This window comes from Gorilla gorilla, chromosome X (genome assembly GCF_029281585.2).
Source record: "Gorilla gorilla gorilla isolate KB3781 chromosome X, NHGRI_mGorGor1-v2.1_pri, whole genome shotgun sequence".
Taxonomy (NCBI): domain Eukaryota; kingdom Metazoa; phylum Chordata; class Mammalia; order Primates; family Hominidae; genus Gorilla; species Gorilla gorilla.
Genome location: NC_073247.2, coordinates 25,702,122 through 25,715,498, shown reverse-complemented (window position 1 = coordinate 25,715,498; position 13,377 = coordinate 25,702,122). Strand labels below are relative to the sequence as shown.

At 43.3% G+C, this 13,377-nt stretch overlaps 1 long non-coding RNA gene across 2 annotated transcripts; it reads left to right on the top strand.

Moving 5' to 3' along the window:
• Positions 1-3,096: 3,096 nt before the first annotated feature.
• LOC129530100 (uncharacterized) lies at positions 3,097-12,585 on the top strand. Of its 2 annotated transcripts, none has more exons than XR_010132608.1 (3): positions 3,097-3,536; positions 4,662-4,815; positions 11,491-12,585. It is a non-coding gene; the product is annotated as an uncharacterized lncRNA (long non-coding RNA). The 2 variants fall into 2 exon arrangements; XR_008675642.2 differs by lacking the exon at positions 11,491-12,585 and adding an exon at positions 7,409-9,809.
• The last annotated feature ends 792 nt before the right edge of the window (positions 12,586-13,377 follow it).

Genomic DNA, 13,377 nt, shown 5'->3' with positions numbered 1-13,377 from the left:
CAGTGCTTACTCCATGCCAGGCATGGCCCTAAGAATTTCACAAACATCAACTCATATAATACTTATAATAATTCTATTATATAGGTGCTGTTATTATATCCATTTTACAGCTACGGAAACTGGGGCTTAGAGAGGTCAAGCAACTTCCCCAAGGTCATACGCTTCTGTCAGTTTCCTTTAATCACATCAAGCCTAGATCATCAAGTTTGGCAGTGTGATGAATGAAAAGTCCAGGTGGGGCCAGGAAGTGGGACTTCTCAGCCTTGACTCTTCCCTTTGGGGCCTTCTCACTAAGTACAGGGCCACTGGCGTGCTCACCTAGCGGGTGTGGTGTGGTGGGGGAGTGCTGTTCTCTCTTCTGCTGGCCTTCATGACTTTTCTATAAATCTAAGCAAGAAAGTTCCAAGTAAGCAGATGTTTTACAAGAGGCTTCATTAAAGTTTGTGGAAACAAAGAGGGAAGCTGAGTTTGCTACAGGTTCACCTCCTGGCCTAGCTTTTGGCCAACATCCCTGGGATAGAGGACATTGGTGCCTTACCTCTCCTGACTTCACTTATCTGTGATGTTTCCTCCACATCCTGGAGAGCGAAGCCCAGAGAGAAAACGAGCCTCCCTTCTGTTCAAGGCCCACCTCCCACACTCTGGTTTCTTGTCTCATTCCACGGTGGTGTCACTGGGAGTGACCAGCTCCTACTCATTGTGAAATAGACTTACTTCATGACCACAGACCAATCTTATCATATGGCTGAGGTGCCTGCAAATTCCAGAGGCGTTCACTTTCAGAGGCAGGGTAGGGGGGCTTTCTGTTAGATGTAACCTGGAGGTTTTGTTTGTTTGTTTGTTTGTTTTTGTGAGTAAAGAACAGAAACAGCTAGGGCTTCCTATGTCTTGCTTCCATCCTTCCCTTCAGGGTGTTTGGACTGGGGAACTAAGGAAGTCAGTCTCAGGATTGGTTCTGCCTTGGGCTCTTCTGGATGAGAAACAAGGCCAAAATCCTTGGCAGGGTCCTCTCAGTACAGAAAAGGGTTCAATCTTCATGCTATCGCCTCTATGATGTGATAAAGGAGAAGAATGTGTTACTACCTAATATACCCTCCAAGACCTTTCGACTCCTTCAAGTGTATAAATTCTCACTGATTTGACAAGATTGATTTTCTACCCTTTACTTTGCAAAATCCACTGTGAGACCGAAGCAAGTAAAATTGATTTCTGCTCACTTCCTTTCCCACCCAAGGCCTCTTTGCTCATTCCTGAAGATATGAGATTTTCTAACTTTCAATGCCCTTTTGAAAAGCTTGGGTTTTTTTTAGTACAGTAAAAATCAGATGGTTCTACAGGTCTGTGTGGGAATTTTAATGTGATATTCTAAGTGTTGATGTGTCATTCATTCAAGAAGACACCTCTGTTGTATCATACTTGGCAGCCTAAGTATTTACATTGTAAATGTTGAGCTATGACCATGAAAACTGGGGATAGTATAGTATCACCTTGATTTTCATTCAATTCACATTTTGTGCATTTCGCTTAAGGATGTGCTTCAGAAAGCCAGTGGTAGAAATTTATTCCTCTGAGTTGCATTGTACAGAATCAAATGTAGCGGGTCTGCATTTTACTTTTCAACATAAGGTTTAAAGAATGTCCTTTTTAATTCTCTAAAGAGAATTTAATTGATCCTTAACCACCATCAGCCTGGCTGGAAATTCAACATTAGTCACAATATGGGCTCCATTGAAGGGTTAAGCAGAGATATCACGGGTTTGTGTTGCCCAGAACATACAAGAAGGGCCCTTTGGTCTTAGGTCCAGGTGGCCGCTAATGATGTTTGTAGTCTAGGCCCATGTGGTTCTTTGGAGGCAGGAGACTCCGAGGCAACCATGTAACATAATGCTCAGGCTGGGGCTGGGAGCCCTAGTGCCTGAGACCCAGCCTTCCTACAGAGACCCTGTAGCCACTCCCTCTTAATGCTGTGCCACCTCTCCAACACAAGCTGTTATGTGGGAAGAGGACATGAGCACCAGCTTCTGGGACCCATTCCCAAACCCCAGATCCCCTTTAGTTTTGGAGAATTAAAGTCTCTCCATGTTAGCAAACTCTACCTTAGGTCTCCAAGTGCTCTCTGTCTTCTAATCCTGGGAAAATCTAGCATAATTCCCTCAGTGAGTTTCAGAGATGCAAGCCAAGAAAGTGGGCACTCATCACAGAAGGCACCTGCCTGTGGGGAACCATAACCTTCAACTCTGCAGCATAAATGTTCCTGAGCCCAGGGAAATACAAGCTTGGATAATTTCTATTTGCCAACAAAACAGAAAAAGTGATTATAGGGAGGTGACTTTGGAGGTTGGAGAATAAGAAAGATGTAAAGTAATTGTCTCCAAGAGTGGGAAAGTTAACGTTACTAGATAAACATGGTAGGCTTGTTAGGTATGTTGAGTGCCCACTTGAGCACCGTAGTCATGCTTGTTTTCCTCCAGCCATATTTAGTGCTCAGGTACAGCTGTAGCTTGGGTAAAGAACCGGGAAAGAGGAACAATGGAGTTAAGGGGAGTATCCAAGAGTATGACTGCTGTCTAAACTGCGCAAGGAGGGATAGGAGGACTTGCGAGGGCAGGGCTGGTGGATGGTGAAAAAGTGATAGGGTCAATGGACTGGAGGTTCTAGCAGTCTCAGTGAGTCAAAGAACTGTTGGTGTCTGGGGTACTAGAGTGAGTGAATTAGAGAGAGAGAGAGGGCTTGATGGTTAGTGAGAGGCTCGAAATCAAGATTTTACAGGTAGTTTGGTTATTGGAGATGGCAGACTCTAAGAGAAAGTGGGTGGATTAAGTGATGTAGATGAGAAGATCATTGGAAGTGAAGACTTCAAGGGACAGAGACGCTAGGATGCAGGGTGAATTGTCTTCGCTATGAGTGGAAAAGTTGTCAAGAACAATGACAAGCATCAACGATTAAAAGGAAGATAGAAATGGCTTTTATCCAAAAGACAGACAATAACAATTTCTGGCAAGGATGTGGAGAAAAGGGAACCCTCATACACTGCTGGTAGGAATGTAAATTAGTGTAACCACTATGGAGAACAGTTTGGAGGTTTCCCAAAAAACTAAAAATAGAGCTACTATATGATCCAACAATCTCTTTCTGAGGTATATAACCCAAAAGAAAAGAAATCAGGATATAGAAGAGATATCTGCACTCCCATGTATATTGCAGCACCATTCATAATAGCCAATATTTGGAAGCAACTTAAGTGTCCATCAACAGATGAATGAATAAAGAAAATGTGGTACATACGCACAATGGAGTACTATTCAGCCATAAAAAACTGAGATCCTGTCATTTGCAACAATATAGTTGGATCTAATAACCTGACGTTTCTTTTCTTTTCTTTTCTTTTCTTTTTTTTGAGACGGAGTCATGCTCTATCGCCCAGGTTGGAGTGCGGTGGCGCGATCTCGGCTCATTGCAACCTCCGCCTCCCGGTAATAACCAGACATTTCTTGATGACCACAACAAGGAGGAGTGGGGGGTTGTGTCCTCTGATGGTATGTATGTAAAAAAAACCTAGATGTTTGACAGAGAAGAACAAGAAATGATCTAAAACAGAGGTTGACAAACAATGGTTAGCAGACGGAATCCATCTTGCCACCTGTTTTTGTAAATAAAACTTTATTGGCAATTGGCTACATCCATTAATTTACATATTGTCTATGGCTGCTTCAGCATGTCAGAAGAGTTGAGAGGTTGTCACAGAGAGCAGAAGGCCTGAATAACTTAAATTATTTACTATCTGGTCCTTTACAGAAGAAGTTTTCTGACCCTGATCTATAATTAGCAATGAAGAGCAAAACATTAACCTCACAATGAGAAGTAAGCACAATTAATATAACAATAATTTTTATTGCCACACGAATGTCAAATCCTTCTGCTCCTTCTGCTCTAGATCATCAGATCAAACATTTTGGCTCAGTTGATTTTTTTCATGGTCAATCTATTCATTGGATGGCTGAAATGATAGAATGGCTGCTTGTTTTACCTTTATGTACGTATATATTTTTTCTTTTGAGCCTAAGCCAGCTTATGTGATTGATTTAGAGGTAAATTTCATAATGTGCAGATCCAGAGCACCATTCATTTAAAAAGTAAACTGCAGACTATGGCACTATTCTTTGGTTTGTTATGGTACTGAGTAAAGGTGCTAGTGGATATGTCTTCCATGACTGATTTCCTATTCAATCTTACCTTGTTCCCTGTTGTTAGTCCTGAGAATATGAAACCGTCCTACATTGCTTTGCCCACTGTCTAATGAGACAGGGATAGACTGCACTCTCAGGGTAGTCAATCTGTATGCTTATCAGTGGTCACTGATGTTTCTTCTTTGGAAAATTTGAATCAAGCAATACAAAGACTCAGAGAATGGACAACTGAGTCAGATAAGTGGTAGGACACCAGAGTAAGTATGCATGTATGTGTATTGTTAAACTTCCTGAAACTATCTTCTTCATTCCTGCTTTTCCTGGAACCTATACAGCTTCCTCTTCCATGAGATCTTTATCCTTTTACTTAACCTAACTTGAGTAGATTCTATTCGTTAGAATCTAATGATTACTAAGAGCATGTGAGTGTCCAGTTCTTGGTCATAAGTGGGTCTATTGGCTTGTCTCTTCCAGGAATTCAGATAAGATGTGTTCCCCAGGCCAGCAGTCCTTCATGCCGCTTGTCATAAGGAGAAAAGAATATGGAGAGAGCAGCATAGATGCAAATCAGCCTTTACTCGTTGGAAGACCATTGCTGGCAGGAACCTAACTGAAACAGAGCCAACAGGTACAGTCCTCTTCCAGTATCCTTGGGGAATTGGTTCCAGGATCACTGTTGGATACTAAAATCCACAGATGCTCAAGTCCCTGACATAAAATGATACAGGATTTTCATATAACCTAGGCACATCCTCCCATGTACTTTAAATCATCTCTAGATTACTTAAAATACTGAATACAATATAAATACTATATAAATAGTTATTATACTGTATTTTTAGTTGTTACGTTTTAATTGTTTTTTTTTCAATATTTTTGAAATCTCTGGATGCAGAACCCATGAATATGGAGGGCTGATGCTATACAGTCTGTAACAGATATACTTTTCTAGTCTTTTTTTTTTTTGAGATGGAGTCTCGCTCTGTCACCCAGGCTGGAGTGCAGTGGTGCAATCTCGGCTCACTGCAAGCTCCGCCTCCCGGGTTCACGCCATTCTCCTGCCTCAGCCTCCTGAGTAGCTGGGACTACAGGCGCCCGCCACCACAGCTGGCTAATTTTTTGTATTTTTAGTAGAGATGGGGTTTCACCGTGTTAGCCAGGATGGTCTCGATCTCCTGACCTCGTCATTCGCCCGCCTTGGCCTCCCAAAGTGCTGGGATTACAGGCTACTTTTCTAGTCTTAATGGAAAGGACTGACACCCAAATAGCAAGGGTCGCTGGAGTCATTTGCCACCCAAGGATAGTCTAGGTATTCTCTCAGACAAAGCTAAGAGTAATCATTTGAGATGAAAATGGTTTCCTTGGAATATTTTTATTAACTAGAGCATCACCTTGGTGGTTTTCCTCCCTGCATTTTCCAGAACTGACATTAACTGTGGTGTTTGTAGGAATGTAATTCAAATGTGGCTGTTATCAGTTATATTCTGGACCTAACTGCTGGTGATAAAAAAAAAATTAAAAAAAGTTTCCTGCACAGCCCCTAGCTACCAACAGTTAGTGATGTAAGCAGTCCCTGTTGTGCCCTTCAGTTCATTAATAAGCTCTTCTGATCCAATCGCTGCCTATGTTAGTTGGGTTTAGTGAAAATGTACTCTGTACTCTGGGGATTTAGCAGCAGACAAGAGGAAGAACCAAACGTGTGCCAGTACCAGCTACAGGGAAGACACTACACCAGGGATTTGGAAAGACTTTGACCAGTGGAAATCTCGATTTGTCAGTTTCCAAGGCTTTAAATATACTCTTTCCCTTGCCTGGTCAATGATGACATTGTTCACTCTGATTAATGAATAAGCAATTCTCTGTCTTTAGCTCAATAATCTGTGGATTGAAGGCAGCTGTTCTACTATGGATCCTCACCAGTGGCAGTGATGCTAAATTGGTTGCTCAGTGATGCTGGCAGATAATTCTCCTTGAGCTGTGAATTTCTGTGTCTCATGTGATTTCCACTCTAGGTCAGGACTGGAGACAGCTACTTTGAGAGAAAAACTTTGGTTTGATGTGAGACTTCCAACTGTACTGTGCTAAAAGAAGTCATTAAAACAAACAGCTTTTTCTGTAACTTTCATCTTCTTAGGCTTGTCATAGAGGGCAAAGGTCCCTCTTTAAGTGGAGAGTCATGGAATAATAAGCTTCTCTGAATTAGTTTGTTAGTCACAAGAAGAATGACTCAGAAATCAGTTAGGACGCTTGTTTCCCCCAATGAGAATAACAGAACAATATATGATATATGGCTGCTTTCAATATAGAAAGCACTTCGTCACATACTTTACCTGACCACCAGAGGCAACATAATGACATTTTGTCATGGACACTAGTCATTGAGTAGTGATGTGCTGGTAAAATGTTTAACATCCAAATCCCCAGTAAAAAATTACAAGCACTTGGTTTGTAGTGTTTGCCAGTTTCTGTGGTGTAGAAATGCCTACCATGGCCAATTGCAAGCTACCAACATGACATAACCGAATGCAAAATTTGGAAACAAATTTGCACTTCCAGGTTTTAAGAGCCAATACCACTGACTCCAGTCATGACTGCCTTCTGGGGACAGTTAGACTATGTACAATGAGGCTGGCTTTTGTTAACTGCTTCAGAAGAATGCCAGCTTGTGGGGAGAGCTAAGGGAGATGTTTTGATGATGTCCCTCACACAAAGGTGTGCCTCACTTTTATGGCTTAAACACAAGTGAAGGACAAACTTGTTTATTTATTTATTTATTGAGACGGAGTCTCGTGCTGTCCCCAGGCTGGAGTGCAATGGCGCGATCTTGGCTCACTGCAACCTCTGCCTCCCAGGTTCAAGCGATTCTCCTGCCTCAGCCTCCCGAGTAGCTGGGATTACAGGAGCATGCCACCAGACCCAGCTAATTTTTGAATTTTTAGTAGAGATGGGGTTTCACCATGTTGGCCAGGCTGGTCACAAACTCCAAGCTGTTTAATTTGATGAGGCTTCATTTGGCCACTCTAGGTAAATTGTGTGTGACTGACTACTATTTCAGTTTCTTATTGTGACAGTACAGAATTGTAGAAAGAAGTTGGTATTGGGGTGGGGTGTGGCATGTTAGTGGAAAGATCTTGCTTCTATACCCAACTCTTCCAATTACTGGCTATTTTACTTTTGGGAAAATTATTTACCACCTGTCCCCTTCCCTTCCTTCCCAACAGCTTATGAATAACAACCAGCCAGCAGCTTCTTCCCAACCAACTCAACAGCAAACCTGTAGCATTGTGTGGCCAGGTGCCATGGCTCACGCCTGTAATCCCAGCACTTTTGGAGGCTGAGGCAGGAGGTTCGCTTCAGTCCAGGAGTTCAAGACCTATAGCATTGTGTATTTTGCTTTTCATCTTCTCTACTCTCCCTCTGGGAGTTTAAACAATATAACACTGATTGGAAGACAGAAACAAGATGTTAGCAAGCTCAGGAAACCTGGAGCAAACTGTTGCCTCTGAAAGGATTTCACTGCTTTTGAGAGGTGACAGCGCGCTGGCAGTCCTCACAGCCCTCGCTCGCTCTCCGCGCCTCCTCTGCCTGGGCTCCCACTTTGGTGGCACTTGAGGAGCCCTTCGGCCCGCCGCTGCACTGTGGGAGCCCCTTTCTGGGCTGGCCAAGGCTGGAGCCCACTCCCTCAGCTTGCAGGGAGGTGTGGAGGGAGAGGCGCGAGCGGGAACTGGGGCTGCATGCGGCGCTTGCGGGCCAGCTGGAGTTCCGGGTGGGGGTGGGCTTGGCGGGCCCTGCACTCGGAGCAGCCAGCCAGACCTGCTGGCCCCGGGCAATGAGGGGTTTAGCACCCGAGCCAGTGGCTGCGGAGGGTGTACTGGGTCCCCCAGCAGTGCCAGCCCACTGGCGCTGCACTCGATTTCTCACCAAGCCTTAGCTGCCTTCCCGTGGGGCAGGGCTCGGGACCTGCAGCCTGCCATACCTGAGCCTCCCACCCACTCCATGGGCTCCTGTGCGGCCCGAGCATCCCCAACGAGAACCACCCCCTGCTCCACGGCGCCCAGTCCCATTGACCACCCAAGGGCTGAGGAATGCGAGCACACGGCGCAGGACTGGCAGGCAGCTCCACCTGCAGCCCTGGTGCAGGATCCACTAGGTGAAGCCAGCTGGGCTCCTGAGTCTGGTGGGGACGTGGAGAGTCTTTATATCTAGCTCAGGGATTGTAAATACACCAATCAGCACCCTGTGTTTAGCTCAAGGTTTGTGAGTGCACCAGTCGACCCTCTGTATCTAGCTGCTCTGGTGAGGACGTGGAGAACCTTTATGTCTAGCTCAAGGATTGTAAATATACCAATTGGCACTCTGTATCTAGCTCAAGGTTTGTAAACACACCAATCAGCACCCTGTGTTTAGCTCAAGGTTTGTGAATGCACCAATCGACACTCTGTATTTAGCTGCTCTGGTGGGGCCTTGGAGAACCTGTGTGTCGAAACTCTGTATCTAACTAATCTGATGGGGACGTGGAGAACCTTTGTATCTAGCTCTGGGATTGTAAACGCACCAATCAGCGCCCTGACAAAACAGGCCACTCGGCTCTACCAATCAGCAGGATGTGGGTGGGGCCAGATAAGAGAATAAAAGCAGGCTGCCTGAACCAGCACTGGCAACCCGCTCGGGTACCCTTGCACACTGTGGAAGCTTGGTTTTTTCGCTCTTTGTGATAAATCTTGCTACTGCTCACTCTTTGGGTCAACGCTGCTTGTATGAGCTGTAACACTCACCGCGAAGAGCTGCAGCTTCACTCCTGAGCCCAGCGAGACCACGAGCCCACCGGCAGGAACGAACAACTCCAGACGCGCTGCCTTAAGAGCTGTAACACTCACCGCGAAGGTCTGCAGCTTCACTCCTGAGCCAGCGAGACCACGAACCCACCAGAAGGAAGAAACTCCGAACACATCTGAACATCAGAAGTGACAGACTCCAGACGCGCCACCTGTAACACTCACGGCGAGGGTCCGCGGCTTCATTCTTGAAGTCCGTGAGACCAAGAACCCATCAATTCCGGACACAGTTTCACATTGGAAATGGGATTTTCCCATTTCAAAAAATGAATATAATTTGATCATTGGAATCACTAATCACTTTTGAATTCACTAATCTTTTTAATACAATTCAAGGCAGTTGCTCTCAAACTGTAAAATCACACACAGAAATTGGAAAAATACTGATTCCCCAGGCCACAGACTTGATGATTTAGAATCCCAATCAGGGTAGGGAGTGGAGAGGAAGGGCAGACTCTATATTTAAAAAAAACTCCTCAGATTACTCTGATACAGATAAATCTTAGGAAATCATTACTCTAGAGCAAAGAAGGACTTGGTTATTATTCAACAGGGTAGCACTCAAAGTTAAACTGTATTTTCCAGACCATCAGTCCAAATGGAGGCTTCGACAGAGTAATGTTTTCAGTGATAAGAAGCCAAATCTCTGTATCAGTGGTCCATCGAAGCAGCTTACCATCAAAGTTTAAGATCCCCAAAACTCACTGCTAGTGTCCCTGACTGAAAACCCCTGTGGTGCTTGCCAGTTGCCAGTCATTCTGTGCTCCCAGCCCTCAGGCAAAGTCCCTGAAAAAAAAAAAAAAAACTCTTCTGAAAGTATTAGAGAACCTGAAAGAGATACCATACCTGGGTGACTCTGATTACCTTCAGAGGCTGAAATAGCTGTCAGAAAGAGAAGCTCTTAGCCACTTGCAGCCCTTCATGGGCATCACTTTTTGGTCTTGAGTCAGTGTAGATTAGGTGCATCAATTCCTATTGCAGCTGACCATCAGTTAACATCTCTGTTCCTTATCATAACTGACTTGAGTATAATCAGCAGGTGAACACACGTTCTATCATTGTCCATCTTTCTAAGCTTCTGTGTATTGATTTTCAGCCTCAGAGCTGGGCCAAAACAGCCTTGAACTCAAAGCGATTTTTTGACTGCATTTTTGTTTAATTCATTCATTTATTCATCAAATATTTGCTATAGTACAGACAATGAAGATACTGCAGTAAAAAAAAAAAAATTAAGCCAGAAACCCTGCTGTCATGGAGTCTCCCAGTGAGATGATAATAAAAATAATAAGCAAAGTAACAAATACATATGTAATATGATAAACAAAATAAGTAAGTAAAAAATATAATATGTCAGATGGTGATAGGTGCCATGGAGACAAGTAACTCAGCATCAAGGAGGAGGAAGAGTTGGGGGTAGGGATTGTGCACTAATGATGGTGGCAGTTAAACAGCACTTGATTGCTAAAAAATACTCACAGGACCCTAAATGACAATGCTTAAATATCTGGAGTTTATTACAGGAAAAGTATACAATTGAGAAAGAGCATTAATGTAAGGCTATACATCACAGCCAAGGGCTACATGGTAACAAGGGATTGGAGAGATCAAGAGTAGGACTGTCTTCCCTCCATAAGGGCCCTGGTAGGATGCACTCTTGCTTTCTGATCAGCAGCCAGTATCTCCTTGAACCTGGAAACCCAAAATGGAGTTTTGACTGAATATTTTTTTTTCTTTTTTGAGGCGATGTCTTGCTCTGTCACCCAAGCTGGGGTGCAGTGGCGCGGTCTCGGCTCACTGCAACCTCCACCTCTCGGGTTCAAGTGATTCTCCTGCCTCAGCCTCCCAAGTAGCTGGGACTACAGGCATGCGCCGCCATGTCTGGCTAATTTTTGTATTTTTAGTAGAGACGGGGTTTCACTATGTTGGCCAGGCTGCTCTCGAACTCCTGACCTTGTGATCCACCCGCCTCGGCCTCCCAAAGTACTGGGATTACTGACTGGAGATTTTTAAAAATATATATTTATTTTGCTGGCTACATATACATACTCCTGCTGTGTAACCAGCCTTAGCAGCAGAGACCTCTGGGCGGTGGGGGCTGGGGGGCTCACCCTGACCAGGTGCAGATCACCAATCTCATGGTTATCAATAAACAATGCTGACAAGCTGGTACAAACCTCCCCAAACTCCTCATACCCATGGTTACACAGCAACACTATTAACCAATGGGTTTCATGCCTTGGCCAGGGATCAGTGCCGTATAGATACAGGTGCATTTCTTATTTCAACAGAATAACTTAGGCCAATTCTATAAGTGCTGCAATTAACTCTCACAGCACAGATTGCAATTCCAAGTAGCAATTCTAAATTCTAAATTGCAATTCTAAATAGCAGGTCAAAATCTCAAGGCGGTGACAAAGACAGCTATACAGAAAGTTAAACGAAACTTTGTTTTTTTTTTTTTCTTTCAGGCAGGAAGATCAGTAAGCACAAAGTCCCCGAGGCAGGACCGTATTCAGAGAAAAGCAGGGGCCCAGTCTCTGAGATCAAGACTGAATGAATGATGGGGAAACAGATGATCTCAAAGTTGTAAGGAACAGATGCTGGGTGGAAATCTGAATTACATTGTCTTCCAAATGTTTTAAAATTCTGCCTTGCTTTTTCCCTTCATATTGCAATGGAGTATGTCAGTTCATTAGATCTGTGGTTCTTAACCTGGGAGTCTATGGATAGAATTCAGGAGTCCTGTAAATTTAAATTTAAAAAATCTAGTTTTTATTAAACTCCAACTGAAATTGAACATCTCTCTTCATTAGGAATGCAGGCAACTGGAATAGTATTAGTAGTACCTGTACCTCTGTCATCCATAAATATCACAGAGTTTTTTTTTTTTAATTCAAAATAGAGTCTTGCTTTGTCACTCAGGCTGGAGCGCAATGGTGTGATCATAACTCACTGCAGGCTTGAACTCCCAAGCTCAAGTGATCTTCCTTCCTCAGCCTCCCCAGTAGCTGGGAGTACAGGTGCATGCCACCATACCCAGCATTTATTTTATTTTATTTTATTTTATTTGTTAGTAGAGACAAGGTCTTGCTATGTTGCCCAGGCTGGTCTTGAATTCCCAGGCTCAAGCAATACTCCCCTCTTGGCTTCCCAAAGTGCTGGGATTACACGGGTGAGCTACAACGCCTGGCCTCACAGAGACTTTTGCATCAGATTATAGTTGTTGCAAATATTCTGAAATCATCTTTTATGGTCATGATTTCTTTGAAATTACTGTGGTTATTAACCTGCTACTAGATTGCACATGATCATGGTTTTCCTGTCTCCAGATCAAATGATGAAGTTGAATGTTTTCACAACTGGAGTTTAACACAAAAATGTCTGGAGCATCCTGATGTCTCTGAGAGATTATCTTCACCTTGTAAACTGAGCTATGGAAGTTTTAATTCCATTTGGAACAATGTGTCTCCATGGATGGCCTTTTCAACATTTGCAACCCTTAAAACAAAAAATTGATGTTGACTGGATATTCATTATAATATGCCTCTAACCTTATCAAAGACGACTCCACAGTTTAATGTTCTTTTTGAAGCTAAACAACAGCCTTCACACAAAAATGCCTTTAAAAAGTCCTATAATCTGCATATATATTGTATTGTTATTTTATTTGTTGTTATTTAGGGTGATGACAAAGAAGCACTTATACCATAAATTTATTCTTTTCATTTATTTTTAAAGATTTATTAAGGTATACTTTGCATACAATTCATAGAACTTTACCAGCCAGAAAAAAAACCCTGAGTTTCTATTAGCTGTTGCAAACATATATGCAAGGTCTCCAGGATAACAGCTGGTATCTTGAGAAATTGAATTTTCCAGTGCCAGGTAAGGTTGATGAAGTATTAGCTCCTGAATGGAATATATCATATAAGATTTGACAAGCTTGAATTCATACCTAATGTTCTCAAAAGGGGTAGGAAATGATTGGAGAGCAATCAGGGAGTGTTCCCAAAGAGGCCCTGAACAATGTGAAAGCAGATAAATAAGAAAATGCACCCCATTAGCAGGTCACAAATGGACTGGAATTGGCTTGTCATTGCTGAGAGTAAAATGAAAGCTTAAGGAGATGTGTGAACACAGCACAGAACTCATACCAGTGCTGATTTTTTCCTCTCAGGTACCTAGAGAAATGTGTTTAGTGATTGGCTATTCAGAAGTGCATTTGCCCAAAGGCCCTACTTAAATAAAGGAAAAGAACCTGCTCGATTGTGCCCCCTGTGCTGAGAAATATAAGACCCATAGTTCTGTTTTAGTTGTTAATTTGGGCTCTAACCACATCTGACAATGGTCTAAAT